This window comes from Pelecanus crispus, chromosome 3, assembly GCF_030463565.1.
Source record: "Pelecanus crispus isolate bPelCri1 chromosome 3, bPelCri1.pri, whole genome shotgun sequence".
NCBI classification, from domain to species: Eukaryota; Metazoa; Chordata; class Aves; order Pelecaniformes; family Pelecanidae; genus Pelecanus; species Pelecanus crispus.
In genome coordinates this window covers 61,795,012-61,816,716 of record NC_134645.1, presented here as the reverse complement: position 1 = coordinate 61,816,716, position 21,705 = coordinate 61,795,012, and the positions used below count along the sequence as shown (strand labels likewise).

Genomic DNA, 21,705 nt, shown 5'->3' with positions numbered 1-21,705 from the left:
ATGTATTTTGATGCCTTCGTTCCTCTAGATCGCTGGTGACAATGAACCTTCACTTGTAGACGTAGTAAGTGACAGTAAGTGATCTATAAACCATTTAATCCCTGCTGAAACTTCCCTGAAATCTACTGATGAGGTGCAAGGAAGTTGATTCTCACTTCGCAAAACATGGCATCAGTGCAAAAATGGCAAAAACAATGACCAAAAAAAAACCCCAAACCAAACAAACCCTGAACAGTATGGATTGGTCCAGATGAGGATAACATCATCCCATTAAATTAGCACCACTGAGTGAGGACTCATTAAGACATGCAAGTCTTCAGCATTACCAGGAACGATAACTCTTTATGCACAGCAGAGAGCTTAAATTTAAAGCCTCCTGTCTTTAACAAGAAAAAGACTTTTAAAAGAAGAGCTAGATTAAGAGCTAGAAAATAGGTAAAAGCTAGAGCTAGCTGCCTCAGCCCTAAAAAGTAAGAGCCTACATATTTTCAGTTCTTTACAACACACCAGGACACAGTTTAAACTTTTCAAGAAGGCCTTTCCTTGAGGAAAGGACAGAAAATTATTCAAGAAAGAAACAAGCTAACCAAGTATTTTATTCCTACTTGTAGCTTAAGCAGCAACCATGTGTCACAACCTCTTCAGACTTTCTTCATCAACAGGAGGATTATTACCCGCGCCAGTGCAGTACCTTTCAAGAGGGCATAGGACCAGTTCTCAAGTACCTGCCACCGGGCACAGTCCCTCACAGCCATCCACACAGGTATGAACGTCTGCCAAAGGAAGGCAGAGCTTCAGCTCACTTTACGGTGCTATAAATACTTACACAAAGCGCCTTTTTATGCAAAGGGCAGAGTATATCCCATCAACTGCTCTCTAGTAATGAAGCAAGAGGAGAGGCTCATGTACGCTTTCTGCTGTGTTCGAAAATCGTATTTCCACAAGGGCAGGCAAGGACTCCCAGATGCAGAGCGGGACCGCGATGGCCACCTCCGGACCGTGCACATTGGAGTGGGGAGGCATGGAGAGGAGAAAAGGCAGCGCCAGGCTCTTTACACAGGCGGCTGCTCTGAGTGCGTGGTTCGTAAGCGCACCACAGGAGACTGTCATCAGGATTAGTGGAGCCAGGATAATGGAGAATCTGAAAGTATTTCAGAGCAATAAAAAAACCAAACAGAAAGCCCCCTCATTTATATGAAATGACCAACTTGTTTTCTTTTAATGGCAGACCTAGTTAGAAATGTTGCAGGCTTTGATGTACAGCAACTACTTCAGTGGTTTTTTACATCAAGAAAAGCTTTTTGTTTTTTTCAGTTTTTTTTAATTGACCAAACAATTCCTATTTTTTCTTTCAAACTACTTTTACATTCTCTTTCACCTAATGGTTAAAACGCCATCCATTTTAAATGGCTTATAAAGTCTTAGAAATTGTATAGAACTATCTTTCAGATACTAACCTATTCATAAGTTTTGCAAAGAATCAATGTGCTTTGTGAATTCTTACAGGGATACAGAATTACAGGTTTGACGTTTTAATTAACTTTTAATCTAGTTTGGTTTTTAATATGAAAGTAATACAGAATGCTAGAATGTGAACCTGCCCTCCCCCTCCTGCATCGCTGTGTATGGATGAATACGTGAAATTAATGAGGGAGGCAGGTTAGCACAACACTGTAGCTGGATTAAATGTGGAGTTTCTTACTGGAAACAATTTACTGTATTTTTTAGAACTACGCACTTTGGTCACATGCTTCCACAAATCAGAAGCAGATTTCTTATTCCTGCAATCTCAATCACATTCCTATTACAAAAATATACCATAATAATTATACCGTGGTATTCTTGGCAGGATACTTTGCATTATACACCACTGTATTCAAAGAATGAAAAACCAAAACACCACAAGTATGCCTTTCTTTTAAAAAAAAAAAAGACTATTTTGCCTTAAAAATCCAATCTGAAGCCAGAATTCCTCAGTCACTCATTAGTCTCTTTAGAGTTACAGCCTCCTGTATTAGGAACTGTTTGGTAGCTCACAGATCAAACTAAAAACCATCGTTTTTCTCATTAAACATAAGTAGTCATTATGACCCTAGACACTTCTTTTCATGATGTGAATCATACCTACCTTGCATATAGACTTCTAATTTCTCAGTTTAAGCAAGAAAAGGACAATCTCCTTTTCTGGTTCCTTCTCTTAAAATAACGTTAATCCCAACAGGTCTATACTGCACCACAGATATATCGCATCAGAATTTCATATCCCGTACCTAGGACGTGATCACTTCTTTGACTCAACCCATTCTTCTGGGTCCAAGACATTGGCAGCTTAATTAAATTATGCCTTATAGCTTTCAAGTTAGCGCAATATGGCAGGTTGAGTCAAGCCTGAAGATCTGTATCGTATTACACCAGTACTGATACAATCTCAATCTCTAGGGACTTATTTTTCTTTGGCAGGAAAAACAAATTTCACCATTTGTAAATGTTATTGAATTTATACACAATGGCTAAAGTGCACATCCATTTAAATAAAAGCCATTAAGCTTGTTAAAAAAAAAAAAACCAGGAATGCCAGCTAACATCTTGGCTTAATGCAGTAGCTGCAGTAGTTAAAGAGTTGATATGTCAAAGGGTCTATTTCCTGCCCTTGAAGGGGAAATGAACTCGGTGATCTGAAAGGTCTTTTCTTCTCCACCTACTCTGGTTGTAAGCATCCTGGCAGGTCCTGATGCAGATTAACGCAGTGCCTTCAAGGGATTTCAAGGCCTGGGGCCTCGGGTGGGGAGGATGGTGCACCTGAAAGGAGCCAGTATGCTCCAAGCAGGGGAGCACTGGCTCCAGCCTCACTGCCCACCCTGGGCTGTGGAGTAATAACACTTCAGAGGCCAAGCTCGGGTCTGTAGACTTCCCACCTGAGCTTAGACAAACTCCTGAAGAGGTCTCTGCCTCAGCCCTCCTCACTCATGATAACAACAGGAGGTGAAACTGGGGCTTTCTGGTCAAACTGGGATTCCCAAAATTCCCAAATCCCCACCAGGAACATCTACCCTTCTCCTCTCTTCTCTGCTTCACTAGCAACCAGCTCATGCTATCAAATATAACCATAGCCCGCAGCTACAGGGATATTCTCTCACACATGCCCACCCAAAACTGTAGGTGCCAAAACATCAGCTTTGGAGAGGGTAGGAGAAAGGTTATTTTTGGACTAGGACCCAGTTGACAACACCCATACCCTGAGCAGCCCCATAGACCCTACCAAAAGGAGAAGCAAACAGCAGCAAGGACGAGCAATCCCAGGCAGGAACATGAACCCATTCTGCCCCCAAAGACCCTTTTTGGTGTGACACCTTCCAAGTCTATTGGACCAACTCTTAACCCTTGGCACCAGAGAAAAACTTCCAGTAGCAACGGGCCGGACAGTTTGCTTCAGGCTAAGGGACAAGGGCTGGGACGGCTGCAGGACTCCCTGCCTGCCACCTACTACACAGCCCGCTCCACAGGCAGGAGGGGGAAACCACACTGCATTTGGCATAGTTTCTTCTGCTTCTCAGTTTACACATTCATAAACACCTGGGGGTGTCGATTCCAAAGTAAATGCTTTCCCACCTTTGGCCCTGGGACTTCCTGAAGAGGAGAGAGGATCTGGGAGTTAGACACCAGAAGTAAACTTGAGACACAGTCCCTTGGAAAATTAAAAGCAGATCTTGATTTCTGCATGCCAAGAGCCCTACAGCAGTAACACAGCTTAGGGCTTCCTTTCCTGTACCCCTGTAGTACCAGCATGTTACTCACACATTAAAAGAATAAAAAAGTTTTCCCCTAAAACACTTGCTTTGTAGCTTCACAGCTACAGAGTGCCCAATTCACAGATTCCTCTCTTCCAGGGTATGCAGATACTCCTTTCCTGTTGAAGGTGATCAGATTAAAAAAAAAAAAAAATTCCATCCCTTGCTTCTAACTAGTAATTTGCTATACATTGTATACTGTTATCAAATCATCCACCCTAAAGGGAAAGAAATGCAAGATTTCCAGACTGAAGTCACCAGTGTACAAAATTAACTCTGTGACCACATCAGCAACAAGCATAAACAAAGTAGCAAACTTTGGTTGCATTGCACAAGCAATTAATCATCCCTCTTAAAAAAAAAAAAAGGTGGGGGGAAAGGCACTTCCCCATTTCTTGGTCACTTCCCTCTTTTTTTATCTTTTCTGTGCCACAGAACACAGCATTTTCACAATTTGTGTACGGTTTTGTATTAAAAATTTATGTAGGATGAAAAATATATGTAGAAAGATCAAAACCTGTGCAGGACCTACCTCTGCCAGATGCAGAAGCTCTGGTTTTCCATACCATCCCAGTTCAGTAGTAGCAGCAGTGTTGACTGAAACCTTTTCCTCTCATACTTCACAAACATATAGCCCTTGCTTGGGTATACTGTCTATTTACTGCAAGTTACTTTAAGTATTAGCGAGAATAGACAGAATAATAAAGACGACAAGATTCAGAGGGATTTTTAATCATACTATATTAGGAGAGTCACTTTAATGTTACAGAAACTGTAGCACTCTCAAACATACTTTCCCATACTTCACCTTAAAACAAAATCCAGCCCCATCATAGCAGAGCTGTAAAATGATCCTAGCGGTGGTTTATTTAGCAATTCAGGCAATTGAGTTTGACAGATGACCACCAAGAACTGTTTTCTGGAGGAAAACCATTCATCTCTGGCACAGCTGGCGATAGCACAGGGGCTGCAAGTCCCGGCACTGCAGCAGCCCGCTCTGCCCTCCGCTTTCAAAGGCTTCCCAAGTCTTTCCCTACTTTTCCTTCAGTTCTCCCGGTCTGGCTGGCAGCCGGCGAGCGGAGGACCACGGTCCCCCCAGCAGCCCCCTCCCCTGCTCGAGCCCCCCTCTCCACTCCCGCTTACCTTCCCCAAGGAGCCGGCTTCAGCCTCCCAGCCCCACAGCCGCTCCAGCTCTGCTGCAGGGACACGGACACGCAGACACAGGGACTCTCCCTGCCCTGGGCACGCCAGGAAACTGTGCCTAACACTTCAAAACGCTCAGCCGTTAAGAACTAAAAACAGACCCTGCGCGAGGCTGGATGTATTTTTGTCTGCAGGCTACACACCCTCCTCCCGTTCAATTTTTTTCCATTGGTGGAACAGCATGATGCAGACTTAACCAGAGGGTGGTTTTCCACGGGCCGCCTGAAACGATTACACGGGCCGGCCTGCCACGATGCTGGGCAGCCGCCGGGGAATACGGCGTGACTGGGCTCTTGTCTGACCCCACATTCCTCAGCTGCCAGGCTGCTTCCACAGGAAAGCTGCTAGAAAGGCTGCCGAATGGAGAGGGGTTTGCTTGCCTGAAGGTAAGCTCCAGGGTCTCCTCCTCTTATTTTGGTTTTTTTGTTTTGTTTTGCTTTGTTTTGTTTGGTTCTGGTTTTTTTTTTAAACTTGCTAGGAGGGAGTAGGTACGCCTAACATCCTTGTGTGAGACGCCCTGGCAAAAAGGTAACTCCCCAAACCACAGCGGGAATGCTGTAGTCATGAAAACCCACTCTTAAGAGCGGCTCTCAGCCGCGTTTAACGATTCTGCACAACATGCATCATGTATACAACCACAAACGCTGGCGCTCTCTTCCTCGCTGCTTGCTTTTGTCATACTTTTTATACTAGCCTATGGAGAGAATTAGTTGGTTTTTAACAACCGATAAAATGGGTGTCTAAAGATGCAAATGACATCTCCAAGTTTCAACATATAGAGCTAGGCTATTAAATCTGTAGTTAGGTGCATGAACAATTGCTTTATTATCAGAAAACCTCGACACTTCATTGATTGCAGCAACAGTTGGTGAACAAACTCAGCCAAAAAACAAGGCATTTATTCAAATATTCTAATAAAATTGCAGTGTCACATTCAAGTGCCAAGCATGAAAATACAGCTAAATTACACTGCAGATGACGTATTCAATTGAAAAGAAACACATGAACACTATAATAGAAATCATTAGTAACCCACCAAAGCCCCAAATCAATATTTACGTCCACAAAAATGAAATAATGATTTACATAGTAACATAGGAATTGCCACCTAAAAGCAGACCTCTGTTTCACGGTGTCCACTATTCCACAGAGGAAACTCCAAAACCCAGGAGCTTTGGAATAATTTGGAGCAAAATCCTATTTAATCTCCAAAGCCCGGTTACAGTTAACTCCTCCACTGGAAAACAACAACTTGGATCTCTTCTCAAACTTCACAGGTTAACAATATTGGCACTGAATATGCTCTCCTCATCATGGCAAAGGTCAAATGCTTCTTTTAATTCTACTGACCTCAATTAAGTCTTCTGTAAGTGAGTTCCATAGGTCAGTTGTTGTAAAATGCAACAGACCAGTACACGACTTATGTCTGTACTCCTAATTCTATACCTGAATATATGTCTGGGGGCTTCACATCTGCTTGTTTTGAGGACAGCCTTGCTCTCTGTGAAAAGCAGACTATTTTCTTTTTCCTGTTCCCAGTACAGTCATATTCTCTTCACTTAGCATTGCTGTGGTACAACTATTTCACTAACAGGCCAGATCCAAGTCCTGAGACTAACGTGGAAGCAATGACAGCTCATGAGTCAAAGCACCAGGTCTCTCTCAGGAGCAATAGTTGGCCTCTGGTCCCATCCCCCTTCTCACACAGACTACCACATTACCCCCACAAGTCCACCTCTTAGTTAATTAAATAAACTATGTTCAAATGATTTCTTAGATAAGGTTAGCCTCCGACCAGGCGCAGAAGCCTTTCATCAGCAGCTGTTTTGTTGAATTTATCTTTCTTAAAGGTGAATGTTCAGAAGTATAAATACTATTCCCAAAGATGCCCCTCCAGAACCCTGTTCACTCATAGGTGACTCCCAAATGTCAACAGGCATTCTTGCTATTAGTGCAAAGCACTCAACCCTGTACTTTCTCCTTCAGGTTCACTGCATTTTATCATTCCAGTCCTAGGGGTCATTCAGCTATTTATTACATTATTTCTAATCTACCTGCGTACCTACTATGTCTCCCACTTTTCATCAGCCAGTTTCATCAACGCATTCCCACTTTTTGTGACAAGCCAACCAACAGTCATTAAGTTTGGTCTCAAGACTCCAGTTGATACCCCCCAGGTTCTTTTATTTTTGCTTCCACCTCTAACGTACTTAACTGATTACTTTTAGCACACTGACATTACATGTCAAAGGCATACTTTTCTGACTTCTACTTGACTTACATGGAACATCCTCCATCTCAGGGCTGCTGCAAGTGCCACCCCCTGACCATAGGGCCTCTTCCTGCCTTGCTTCTTGAGGAGCTCCTTGGGGAGCAGGCAGGACAGGCTGACAGGGCTTTGGTACAGTCTAGCTCATGGGTTACAGCATGAATGTCCTTCTTTATTACACCCCCAAAACTGAGTCTCCACATCCACCTCGTCCCCTTTCTCTCACCCGCTGCCTTGCCGTTATTGACTTGGGACAACCTGATAGTGAACTACTCTCTGGAGATCAACAAGGAGTAGGCAAGCTCCACGCTGAACACAATAGGTTAATCTCTTATTACTATCTGAAGTACTTATGTGCCTCACAATCTTCCAGAAATGTATCATCACAACATTGTTGGGAAGTAGAAGGGTGACATTATCTTCATTTTCTAGAGAACCACTAGGTCACACGGGAAATGAAAGGGTATTTCAATACGAGGAAGCTCAATAGCTTGTGTTAATGTATGTCTCTGCTAGCTTAATGGCTCTTAACACCTCTGTTTTGCCATAAAAACAAACTGCAGTTTGCACAAAGAAGTCCATAATGGAATTAAAAATAAAAGTTGTGCCTTGGATAGCAGGTTAGCTATGTAAACACTCTAGATCAAAAAGATGTTATGAAGGTTGTATGTTAAACAATGTGTTCTATAGAATGTTTTAAAGTCAAGAACTTATTTTTATATAGAGAGATAAATGAACTATCAAAATTAAACAGATAGCTATTTTAACCTGTTTTGCACTACAAAAACATTTAGATTTTACTTTGAAAGTGCTAAGACATCCTATTGTCAACACTGTTTTGTTTTCTAAGCAATGGAAACCTACTAAGAAAAACACAGAAAATGCACATATCATATCCCCAGCATTCATGCTAAGAAGGCCACATACCTCTTTCCCTAAAGTCAGCCCACTTTTATAAACATATGCCACCCCTATAAAATACCTTTTCCTAGACACAATCCAGTCCATTTCTGAAAGACTAGTTCTCTGCTTTGCCTCTTGCCCTCTCCTGCCTTGCTCACCTGACAGTGATACAGCTGAGCTGTGTGAAAATCCCTGGTCCATAAAGTACCTCAGCCACTACTCAACAGACGGGCACTGGACAGGCACGCACGGAGAGATTTTGGTATCTTGCCAATCATGACTTAACCACAGACTGGCAGATGTGTACAGAGACTTCCCACGAAATCCAAAACATGTTCCCATGTTCTCCAAAACAGAATATGTGTAGGAATACAAGAAGTCTGAAGTAGGAAATTGGGTTTCTCAAATCAGAAACCACTAATGGAGTTCTCAAGAAAGCTGGGAAGTTGTGCTATGCGAAGTGTAACTAAGCTGCTAAAAAATAATTACATGTTATTGTCAACAAGATAATAACCAGAGATGAGTTTCAAAGCCTTGCTGATTTCATGACTAAAACATCTGAATCATGCAACATCTGCCAGAGAAATATTCTCATTAAACTGTACTCAAGGTCCATCCTTGGTGTCTTTGGCCTTGGAGGGGAACTGCACAAGAAATGCAGCAGTCTCCCATTCAGCCAGCAGTGAAGGAACCTTACACCACATGAAATTCCTCTACAACACGTCAATTCAATTTCTGAGAACTTCTCACCTTTCTGCAAACCAGTGCTCACCCACTCGGCTTCCTGGTCTCGTCTCCAAATGTTTGTCAGATGGAAAAAGGACAAAAATAATTAAGGTCATTCGTTCCTTAATTCTGACTCAGAGGAGTTTGGGAAAAGAGTAAACAGGAGCCTATGTGTTAGCACGTTCCTTCTTGCCAGAGCTCACAGACCCCAGCAGGCCATTTCACTTACTGAATGATAGCATCAACACAAGTCTAACAGCTCTGACTACAGGTCAGAACAGATATTAAACAATGAAAAACACTGCAGATGAGCAAAATTTTATACCCTCAGCTATCACATAGACTTACAATGCCCTAACTGGCTACTGCCTTCCTGTCAGAGGCTCCTGCTCTCCCGGTGAAATGCTGTAATACAGATCAAAGGGACGCTCCGCATCCCCCCCCGTCCCTGTGGAGCCAGCATGCCCTTGCCCAGCTCAGCAGACAAGAGGGGCTGCTGTCCAGGCACTCTCCGCACGCATCTCGTGAAGATGAAATTTTCCTTTATTTTTACCTTGCATGGTTCTTTAGCACTGCTGTAGACATGGGCTTACTATTTGTGGTTGCGAGCTATTATCAAGTGAGAATAGAGAATAGTGAGAATATAGAGAACAGCTGGGGAATCAAAGTGCCTCTGGTTTACTGTCTTATTAATTTCAGTATAATTAAATGAAGAAAGATAAAGCATGATCATGTGATGGCTTCAGCATTACTGAAAAATGAGAAATCAATTAGGAGAGAAAAAGAGATGAACTATGTAGCAAACCCACCTCCTCAATTTAGATGACTGAGCATACTGGATGCGAGCAGCCTGGCCTGCAATGATCAGTACTCCTGCGCTGGCTCTGGCTGGGATGGAGTTAATTTTCTTCATAGCAGCCCCTATGGTGCTGTGTTTTGGATTTGAGACCAAAACAGTGTTGAGAGCACACCAATGTTTTCGCTATGGCTGAACAATGCTGGCACAGCATCAAGGTTTTCTCCATTTCTCCCTCTGCCCCGCCAGCAAGCAGGCTGGGGTGGGCAAGAGGCTGGGAGGGGGACACAGCTGACCCCACGGGACCAAAGGGATATCCCACACCATATAATGTCGTGCTCAAAAATAAAAACGGGGCGATATTTTGCCAGGGTCGCCATTGCAACATCAGAGACCAATGAGGCCCTCACAAGAGTTAACATCTGAGACCAAGGCGGCCCTCGGAAGTGGTGGCAGCTACCGCTATAGAGAGGCTCACCCTGCACAGCCTCAGAAGCTCATACTTTTTAATTTTCTTTTTTCTTCAATGGTAAAAGCTTCATTTTTTAAAAACAAAGTGAGAGAGAAATAGTGGTACACCAGATCAAGACGGGAACCCCTTCGAGCAGTATTTGCTACTTCCTATATCACTAGAGCGGAACTGACACATCTTTTTTGACAAGCACCCTACTTCAGCGATACACTTTTCCAATACACAATGGGCAGTAACAAATTTTAGTTAACTAGGTAACTGTATCTTCTGAGCTATAATTAAAAGTTCTTTCACTGCAACAGGTGTAAAAATGCTCTCAATTAGGACTGCTACTTTGCAGGAACAACAATCTAAAACTTGGACAAATCTCACAGAGAGGAGTGGAAGGGTTTTTTGAATGCATTAGGTTAAAAAATGAGAACCAAAGCCTTCACACATGCTGTTAAAAAATAAAAGCACGTCTATTAAACATGTAAAAATATTTGAAGGTGGAGTCATTTGTTACAAGAATATACTAGGGAGATCTTACAACATAAATATTTATAAAGCACAGATGTTATTTCACATTGCATTACTACCATAGCTTGTTCCATTAACTGATCCAACAGACCAGCTAATTACTTGTGCAAGATTGACTATTTGCTATCACACATTCAAGAGAGAAGTGCAAAGAGTTGCAGGGGGGCAGGGATGCTTGAAGGGGTTGTTTTCTAACCAAACGCATTAAATATTTTTTCATTGTAACAGTGATGGTTCTTTCATCAATTAAGTTAGAAAAATTAGCAGACATAAATAAATGTTACAGAAGGATAAGTATGGCAAAATTTCTAAGAAAAATTATATCAAATCAGTGTTTGCTTCAGTAGCATGCACCAAAAGGCATATAAAATAGATCTTGTTGCATAATGAATTTTAACTAAAGTAGTCTATGCATATGATTTTATAGGAAGTTTCAAGACATGAATGTTTCCGCTGAAGTTTCAGATCCTAGGGTTATAGAAGTATACAGCAAATTCTGCTTGACAATACCTCTAGTCCTTCTGTTTGCAGAGAAGCAATTCAAAATGCAAACCAAGGAATTAATACAACAGAAGGAATATTAAAGAAGTCAAATTTGGGGGAGTGGTGTGGTGTATTTTGCCTTTTAAGCCTTGATTGTGGTTTCTCGTTATAGCTGGCTGGCAAACCTACTAAAGTGGTAAATGGCAATATTAGGAGCTTATTACAATATCATTAAATTAACTAAAAGAAATACTGGGGTATAAAAGCTAGAAGAAGTCTGGCTAACGTGTTGATTATACCCACATGCACAACCTGAATGGAGCGACGCACAAATGCCGTAAGTGCTTATAGAAGTGGCTGCAAAGCTATGTGCGTGAAGCAGAGCGAACAATGAGAACAAGTTCAACATCTGCCAGGGTGTCCAACTGCTCACAACCATTTTTCTGGTCAGAGGGGGCATTGTTTAAGTTGACAGGTTCCTAATGGTCTGAATTATTTAGCAATTCTCAAAAGACTCTTTCTACTCATTAGAGGGGAAAATGCGAACCACTGCAGCCAGGGTTCCCTTGCTCCCCGGGAGCCGATCATGCTAATTGAGGAGAACATCACAATGTGTCCCTTTTTAATCACATGGGTTAAGTAGGCAAGAGGCTTCTATTATCCCCACTGTACAATGAAAGGCGGAGGGCGCCGGCTTCCGCAAGGTTACACATCACGGTATAGTGTCTCAACATTTTTTAAAAACCTCACTTTAAACAAAGAGGACGTATGTTGCTGATCAGCACTACACCTACCAACCGAAGTAAACACGTAAATTATATTAAAGAGAAATCTGAAACATGCTGTTTCAAGCCTGAACGCTAAGTGAGCAACAGTAAGCATCTCAACATATGGGAAGTTATGGGGAGGGGGAGGCAAAATAGCTACTTATTCATTTTTCTGCTCATCTGCCCTATGATAGATGACAGGTATAAACAAACTAATGTAGTAGCACAAGAGGTTACAGACAAATGACATTCATACTTAAAAAGCCAGATCGTTCAAAGATACTCCCACATCTAGTATCTATAGAAGTGAAGGGGAACGCTACTAGCAAGGAAACAGAATAACAGCAGCTTTACTTACGATGGATTATTTCTCAGTCAACAGCAATCAAACATGCTCTGCAGCAGTAATTATCTCATGTAATCCTAGCACTTCTGAACATGGGAAAAAATGCAACAGTCTTACAATCAACAGGACTGTCTTATTTTCTTCACAGCGTCAGGAGACCTCCAAAATTTGGAATCCCGTCAAAATTTTAACACCTGAACAGAGTTCCGCACGTAAGCTTTGTAAGGAATGTTAGTGTAGTAATTACGAATGCCTGCAATAGACCTCTATCACCAAAACACAGACCATGTGTGAGAAGAGATTTACAAACACACTCAAAGGCTACAAAGGAAGACATGTAAATATTTAGTAGATTACCATATGGAACGCCACAGATATAGGGAATTGCCAGTTTGATGGAAGGACAAATGGAAGGAGACGACTTCAAAATTAATATTATTACTTCCGTTCCTAAGCAACCACAATGAAAGAAAGAAACAGCAAAAATAAATTACCTTAATGCATATAGCAGAAGTTCAGGAAATTCCTTTCCTATTCTTTAAAAAGATGCTACAGAGATAAGCCTTCCAATTAACATGAACAAAAAAGTAAACCACCAGTTTACATAGAAAAATCTATATTTTGTCATCTGCATATAAACATTTCCAGAAGCAGAAGATTAAGTCAGCAAGCTAAATGGGAAGACGTAAAATATTTTGCCGGCATGACACTGTGAATAAATAACTAAAAGCCCAAAAAAGCAAAGAGACAACATGATACCGGCCTATTCAGCCATAAAATTAATTTCCAATAACCACATTTCAGCATGCAGCTTAGATCATACACAGCATTTTCCTGTTGGAGAGCATGCAAGATTGATTATTATGGGCTCAATTGTCCCATACACAGGCAAACAACATGTACGGAATAATTAAATCAGCAAGATTCCCCCCACTGAGCCTCCTACACATGCTTACACTGAGGCAAGAGAGAGGTGGGGTACCTCCCAAGAAACAAAAGGGTCGGATTATGCGAGAAGCCTAAGACCATCTGCACAAAGTCATGTGGCCAGGGATTTCCTCTTCCCCTTGCTGTGTACAGGGCATCCTTTCTCACTTCCAGTCTGAGCTGCGGGGAGGGCAGCAGAGCCAGGCTTTAGTTCCCAGCTCGGACAAAAGGGAATCAGGGACCAGGGGATTCCGAGGTCCCCTTTGCCCATACTTACTGCCTTCAAAGCTAAGCCACTTAAGGATGTAATCCTTAATACCCCAGTGTGCAGAAGTTCATAATGTCTGGGTCATTGTGAAATTCTGCATACCCTGGTCCCAGCCCAGCCCCACTTGTACCCCCTCCTGCGTGCTGTGCTCCCCCCGGAGCAGAGCTGGCCAGGCGCGGTCACCCTGCTTCCATCTCCCTGCCAGGGATAGAGGCAAGGGGCTCTTCCCTGCAACCACAATGACTGCAGGAAAGACACAAGCCTTTCCTGACACGTATCCCAGAGTTTAATGTGAATTAAGAAGCGGAGCATTGGCATTTTCTGTTTCCTATTTTCTCTCAACTAATTTGAGTTCCTTTCTCCTTGCCTGAGGTAGAAAGCTCAGATCAGGGAAGAAAAAAAAAAATGTTCTTGACCTCAACAGGATAACTTGTTAGGGTATGGCAGCCTCAGGGACTCTTTCCTCTTTCCTGGCATCTGAGAAGGGGGTTACAATTAACGTTCCTGTTGGTTCACTTTTTCCGTGGGGCCCAGAGGGGAATTCTATACCATTTTTCCATATATAATGAAACATTAACTCTATTTGCAGTAAAGGCAACCCACAAAGCAATGTTTGGATGCTCTTTGACTTCAGTATCCCTAAGCAATTTGCAGAAGCAGATCTGTTTTTCCAAAGTGCTCTACTCTATCTAAACAACACTCAAGCCCGCGTGAACAGTCTACTCTGAAGCAGTGATTTCTGAGTCCTGCATGCTCTCTCCCACGTTATCAAGCTGCCTTTCAGCTTCCTGAAATATTATTGCTGACATAACGGCATTACTAAGATAGAGCCCGATCCAACCCAACCGCAGATAATAGAGAGGCTCCTGCTGACTTCTGTGGGCTTTGGATCAGGCCAAAAGCAGTGAAAGTACCCAGAGGATGAAGTCACACAGATCTGCTTTTCATTTCAGTACGGTCCTTAAAAATATGCCTAACTTTAGGTATTATATTGTATTCTTGACTTTATGCTGGGCTGGCAAGGTACACTGAGGCAACATATTAAAACATATCCCTTGTCTCAGCTTAAATTCAGATTATTACCTCTTTATTTTTCCATAAATTTGAGATAATAAAGTAAAAAAAAAAATTAAATCAAGAAAAGGTTACCTTTACATAAAGCAAACTATCATCTTGTTTAACTCTGCTAAATACAGAAAAGGAACACTCTGCTCACCTAACACATGCTCTACATACAGAGTTTATCAATGCTGACATCAGGTTTGCAATGTATGAGACAGTCTGCAACCTCTTCTTGCAGGCTGTATTTGTGAAATGCAAGATGACCTCACGGCCATCCCCAGGAAATCCTTAACTCCTCTCTATTCATCAGAAATACTAGGCAGTTACTACCTTCCAGGTCCAATCAAACCCTGTTAAATATCCCCCAGTGATATATAAATTGGTCAACCTTCCAATGCAATATCCATGTCTGGGCCTAGATTTTGAACAATATTCAAAAACTAGGAATGTCTGGATCTCAAAGCTTCACTTAATTGTGTCTGGAATAAATCAAATCCACAGTCTAGTTTGCATTTCAGTTCTACATTTTCAAAGTAGTTCCAGCTAATATTTTAATTTGGACAAATCACTACTTTTAGTAATCACAGGTGCTTGAAACTTTTCAAAAATTGTGTGTTTAATAAAATGCTTTTCTTGAAATGTGAAATTTTGGAAAAAACAAAGTCCATGTAAAAATGTGCAACATGTTCTGGTGTCTTATTTTTCAACAACAAACTCCTAAGGTTGATAACTATGAAATTGATAAATGAACACATACACACACAGAAACACATGCAGAGAACTCATTTTCAGTGCGGTGGTCTGTATTTGCAAGGTTAAGATAAACTGTCAATGCTCAACATCCCTGACAGGCAGAAAGTCCTCTCTAGGGGGAACAGCTGTTAGGCCTACCGGCATCTGAAGAACTGAGTGAAACTACACCGACAGTGTGGCCACAGTACATTGTTTTTAATAAATCAGATTAACCTCAGTTACACGGTTTGTAGCTGTTACAGCAACCAAGCTAACACTTCAACATTAACCCAAGTGAAAACTCAGCAGTGACCCTTGCAGAGATTACAAACATTTTTGAGTTTGTTCCTTGTTACTTTGTCAAGGTACACAGAAATAAACAATTTAAACTATGAGCAGTTCCATTACTAGTAGATGAGAACAGTCAACTAACCAAGGGTCATGCCAGGTTTCATAGAATCACAGAATGGTTGAGGTTGGAAGGGACCTCTGGAGGTCATCTGCTCCAACCCCCCTGCTCATGCAGGGCGACCTAGAGCCAGTTGCCCTGGACCATGTCCAGATGGGTTTTGAGTATCTCCAAGGATGGAGACTCTACAAACTTTTTTCATAGAATCATAGAATCATTTAGGTTGGAAAAGACCTTTAAGATCATCCAGTCCAACCATTAACCTACACTACCAAGTCTACTCTAAGCCAATCAAGCCAATCAAGGGTAGACTAGACTAAACCATGTCCCCAAGTGCCACATCTACCCGTTTTTTGAACACTTCCAGGGATGGGGACTCCACCACCTCTCTGGGCAGCCTGTTCCAATTCTTGACCACCCTTGCCGTAAAGAAATTTTTCCTAATTTTCAACCTAAACCTCCCCTGGCGCAGCTTAAGCCCATTTCCTCTCGTCCTAAAGGCTTCGCGCGCCGACGAGGATGGGATTCGAACCCACGCGTGCAGAGCACAATGGATTAGCAGTCCATCGCCTTAACCACTCGGCCACCTCGTCCGTTTTTTGGCAACCTGTGCCAGTGCTCAGTCACCCTCACAATAAAAACGTGTTTACTGATGTTCAGAGGGAACCTTTTGTGTTCCAGTTTGTGCTCATTGCCTCTGGTCCTGGCACTGGGCACCACTGAGAAGAGCCTGGCTCCATCCTCTTTGCACCCTCCCTTCAGGTATTTACACACCTTGATGAGATCCCCCTGAGCCTTCTCATCTCCAGGCTGAACAGTCCCAGCTCTCTCAGCCTTTCCTCACAGGAGAGGTGCTCCAGTTCCTTCATTATCCTTGTGGCCCTTCATTGGACTCTGTCCAGTACATCTATCTCCCTTTTGCACTGGGGAGCCCAGAACTGGACACAGTACTCCAGGTGTGGCCTCACCAGTGTTTAGGGACAGAAGGGCAGGAGGACTGCTTCTTTGGTGTGTTTTGGGGTTGGGCTTTTTTTTTTTTTTTTTTTTTTTTGCTACTAGTGCTTAAGAAAATCATTACTGCAGCAGAGGTAGGATTCAGAAATGCTGACAGAAAACCATGCAGGAGAAAGAAGACGACCAGAAATTTGTCAAAGCTCCACACCTACAGCTGCTGGGATGTTTAGTCAAGAGCAGGAACAGAAACACATCTTCACACGTTCTGGCAGCAGGAGCCGAGAAGCCCTTAAGCCAAATGCCTATCAGCATTTACAAGCCACAGGCCGATAGGAAAATGGAGATGCCAGCCAGCCCCTCGGCAGGAGTCTGACTAGAGCTTTCTGGCCAACAGCTGTGCTGCCAAGCTCCCCACAAGGCCAAAGCCCCTCTTCCTTGGCATGGAGAGAAGCCCAGTGGCATTACACACCGAAGCTAGTAAATGTAGCTCACTGGCTTGCCAATATTTGGTGCTTTTTTTCATGCCTGCTTTCTACAGGTTTCTGTGGTGGACACCTAGTCATTATGGACAGTGAAATAAAGCAGTTGCTCTATTTGCATGTAGCACATTATTTGGTGATAACAGGCAAAATGTCTTTCTCTCCCTCACTCATTTTTAAATACAAGAAGTTATGAATAAACACAAATGGATGCATGTGCATTTCCTAAAGACAGGATTACAACTCAAACTTCACTCCTCTGAAGAATATCCAGGTCCCTTCAAAGTAGTCTCTACAAAAGACTGTCTCTTATTCTGCAAGCGCAGGCTGGGCATCAAATTTGACCCATCACAGTACATAGCACTTTCCTCCTGCTTTGTACCAGCATAAATGAATGCACAAGACACAAGGTTCTTGAAAGGTGTTCCCTGTTTAAATCACTTTGTTCAGGAATGGAGTGGAAACAGCAGATCTGGTCTTGCCTTCTCTCATTTATTCTTATTGGTTGAGAAAATAAGAAACATTTATAATCAAGCTTGTCTCAAGTATGATCGGGGTGGGAGACCACTCTTCAAAATACTAGAAGTTGGATTAAATAAATACCAGAGTTCAGAGCACAGACTCTGAAGATGGCACTTCTGACAAGCGTACAACATGGACTAAGAAAATCATACCATGCTGTTAATCTGGGAAACAGAACTTCTGGTGACCCCAAAAGTACCATTTACTAACCAGGAAATACAATTTCTCTGGGGAAAAGTGTCACGCAGCTCTTCTGCTATGCACAAATTTATATTTAGAACTATCAATTTCTCCTTTCTTTCTGTATTACTGCATTTCTTGTACTACACTGAGCTTTATGTGGGCTTCCTAGGAAGCCCATCAACAGCAACCTTCTTCCTGTGCTTGGCTTGTACTGCTCAGCCATTGTACTGCTTTTTCCTCTCTCCCCCCTGGGGACTAGAAGCACCAGTTCCTTTCACTTTCCCTTATAATACAAGTCTTGCTCAGTATTATTTTTTCTGTTTCCTATTGTTATTTTGTACTCTATGAGGTGATGTAGCCATTTACGATCCAAATGAGGTGACAGATGAAACTAACTTTAACCCACAGGCTGCAGGCTCCAGGCTGATAGCAGAACTGGGGGCCAAGGTAGAAAGAACGTGAACCCCTTCTCAGCAAAACTAAGTCAATGAACTGAATTCACGTTTGGCTGACTCTAAACCATGAGGTCATATGCAAGATTTTTATTTTAAATGTATATTGTTTTTTTCTTTAAAAATAAAATAAATAAAAAAAAAAATCACACTTTGGTGGTATTTTAAAGCAATTTGGTTGGTAACACCTACAAAACCACTTAAGATGACAAAGACCATCATAACAATGCCCAGCCAGCATCTTTACATCAGGAATAACTCCAATGAAATCAGTGCAATTACTCCAAGCAAAGAAAAAAAATGCTGGAGAAAAGGACAACCAGGTTGTTTCATGATGTTTAATTCATCTGTTTCATATAGTTTCATCTGTTTCTCTGCTTCCTCTGTATCATCAGCTGAAAATTGAACCTGTGAGCACACTGGAAAGTAAGGGAATGAAGAAACCTGCATTTCAAGAGTACGCTGAAGATTTCCGTGACTTAGGTAAGTCAATTAGGGAACAGCCGGGGGGGGAAGGAATCTATTTCCTTTTAAAAAAAATGGTCATGCCAGATTTTTCTGAAGACAATAAAGGCTATGTGAAATGATGGATCTAAGGTGTTGGTTTTTTTTTTTTTGCTAGAGCATTCAGTTTTCAAGCTCTCTCTGTCCCTTTAGAAAACACAGTGTAAAGCTGACAAATGGAAAAACAAAACCAAAACATTTTACTTACAGAATATTAATCCAGCAAGAACTTCATGAACTGAACAAATTGAAACTGTAGCAACTTCCCCCCTCGCCCCAAAAGAACCCCACAACAGATGACAAAAGTATCAAAATTGTCTCATTTTCCCACTAAAAATGCCTGAAACCAGATGGGGTTCCCCAATGACATATGGTCTGAGCTCCTGCTTATATTAAAGTAAAATTCAGACCTGATCATTTTAATCCACCATAGCTAATCCTATTTGCCTAACCAAGAGTTAAAATTACTAGCACAGCTCCCCTTCCTCTGATGGTTCAATACATGGCATCTACACTGCTTTTCCCTGCTTTAAGAATTCAAGATAAGTAGTTCTTAAGAGCTGCAAGTCATTACTCTATAGGGTACATAACATACATATTCTTCCTTCTTCAGCTTTTGGGAGGGAAGTTCTCCATTTTGCTTTCTCATCTGAAGCTGTGCCTTAAGAGAGAGCATCCCTGGGTTTTGGGGTTGGGGTTTGTTGTTTTTTTTTTTTTTTTTTTTTTTTTTTTTGCAAAAGCCACATCTGTGGAAGTTTTAGTTACACCACCAGCAGACAGAAAAGGAAACCCACACCTACAGTAACATAGGTCATTAATCAGTCCGTAAAAATGTTGTCAAGACCTGGACTAAATTCACAGACTGCTCAGTGTTCATAAAGTTTTCACCGAACATCTGTAGAGTGTGTGGGGGAGTCTAGAGCACTTAAGACAATTGATTTTGCCAAGATTAGGTTAAAAAAAAAAAAAGAAAAGAAAAAGAAAAAGGACACACTGGTGTTCAGACCATGTACCTTAGAGTGCCTCCTTATAACTTACTTCAAAAAAAACATCTTCCACCTGGCAAATTTTAATCTTTTTCTTCAACTCTGTTCTCAAATACTCACCGCTGTCCTACTTGCTCCTCTTCTTCTACAATAACTTCCTCTTTGGCCAACATCATGTGGCTTCCAGGTATCATTTATTTGTCTCCACACCTATCATCATTTGCTCTTTTCATAAGGAGCTGGAGACCAGGACATCTCCAGTGCCTACGAGCAGGGGTACAGGAACATTAGGGTCTGCTGATTTCTAGCTTCTCTCACCACCAGCAGCAGCCCACCCAGCTGGTGAGGAAGGGGCTGGGAAGGAGGGCAGCAGAGCTACACTTCCATGTGTCTTTTGAACTAACTTTTGTTAGTTCAGTTAAATAATTGCGTATTTTGATAAACTTTCTCCATTCTCCTCTTGTAGCGACCACATTTAAGATGTTCTGGTCAACAAACTAAAATAAATACATTGTTTATCTGTTTTAAATATAACTCAAATTTCAAAAAAAATAGAACTTGATGCAATCAACAGATTAACAAGCCATGAAAGTGTCATGTGTAAATGTACACATAAAAGTGCCAGATTAAGAGTTTGCTAAAACTAGGTACAATCATACAAATGTTTAAATAAAAATGATTCGGCATATCATGACTTACTGATATGCAAAAAGATAAGTATAATGACAGCTTCTCAGCTGCAAAACAAATTTTTTAATGGTAAATAACCAAGGAGAACCAACCCAACTCTAGGAAGACAACTAGTGCCCAGTGCAAAATCCCAAGTTGCTAAGTTTATTATCTGCTCCATAATTGAAACAGCCACTCAAACCATCAAGTCCTCTCTGATTTTACTACCTGATTCTATCCTAAAAGTCACATTTTTCACCTTCTATGGAACTTTATATGGACAATTTCAGCAATAAATAACAAAAAGAGAAGACAATGTGATAAAACAGTTATTTCTGAATTAGAATTAAAAAGCAAAAAGTCAGAAGAAAATGCTGGTCATCATTGGCTCTAAGAGCTGAGCAAACACACTCACTGCTACCATACAGAGGTGACCCTTAGCATGGCAGCACAAGCCACGCCACACCCTCCCAGGCTGATGAAGCCCAGTTTCCACACACGTACAGGATTTGAACACGGCAAAAGCCTGCAGTCACAGACACCAGGCGCTGGTCTGGTTTTCTCCTCCGCCAAATCAGTTCACATTTAAAACTCTGGTTTACCACCCGGGAGGTAAGTGGGTTGGTTCGCTCTGCCCTCCCTTCCCACTTCCCGCCCCAGGCCACACATGAAGGTAACGCGATTGCATAATAAGAATCAGATGAAATGCCATTTACTACTTCATGCTCGTACAATAGTTGCACTGTTGGGGGCCTCTTCATACAGGCACTGCATGTGGAGGCAACCCCAAAACCCTCCTTTTCCAAGGCTGTTGCCCTCAGATGGCAGTTACATGCAATAGCACTTAACTTTGAGGCATCTCATATCCACCTGAAAAGAAGACTAAAGCTTCTTGTTGTCATTTTTTCCATAACAGAATAAACCCAATTTTGAGAATAGGGAGAAAGGTCACACACAACCTTCCAAGGACAGGGTACAGTCTCTTTATGCCCATTCATACAGCCAGGGAAGTGATGAATTCATGGCGCTGCTACTTTCAATTTAACTGCACAAGTCACTTTCTACATGAAAACAAACACTTTCAGTATGCAGCTGACTACTCAACTACAGATGAGATACCTCAGCAGCAGAGAAAAGAACATTAAAGGGCTCTATCTTGATGCCCTAGGCACCAATTTCACTTACAGTGAAGCATGTACACCAGCATTTACATGACAGTGATCCTGCCTGAGTCTAAAGAAATTAAAATATTGTTATTCCAAGTAAAAATTAACCACAATTGCTGA

The 21,705-nt window shown here is 41.9% G+C and overlaps 1 protein-coding gene and 1 non-coding gene across 8 annotated transcripts in view; both read right to left on the bottom strand.

The window, feature by feature from the left end:
• Positions 1–21,705, bottom strand: part of TIAM2 (TIAM Rac1 associated GEF 2) — a 145,689-nt gene that overhangs the window by 98,437 nt on the left and 25,547 nt on the right. The window lies entirely within an intron of this gene.
• Positions 16,182–16,263, bottom strand: TRNAS-GCU (transfer RNA serine (anticodon GCU)). Its single transcript has one exon. It is a non-coding gene; the product is annotated as a tRNA-Ser (tRNA).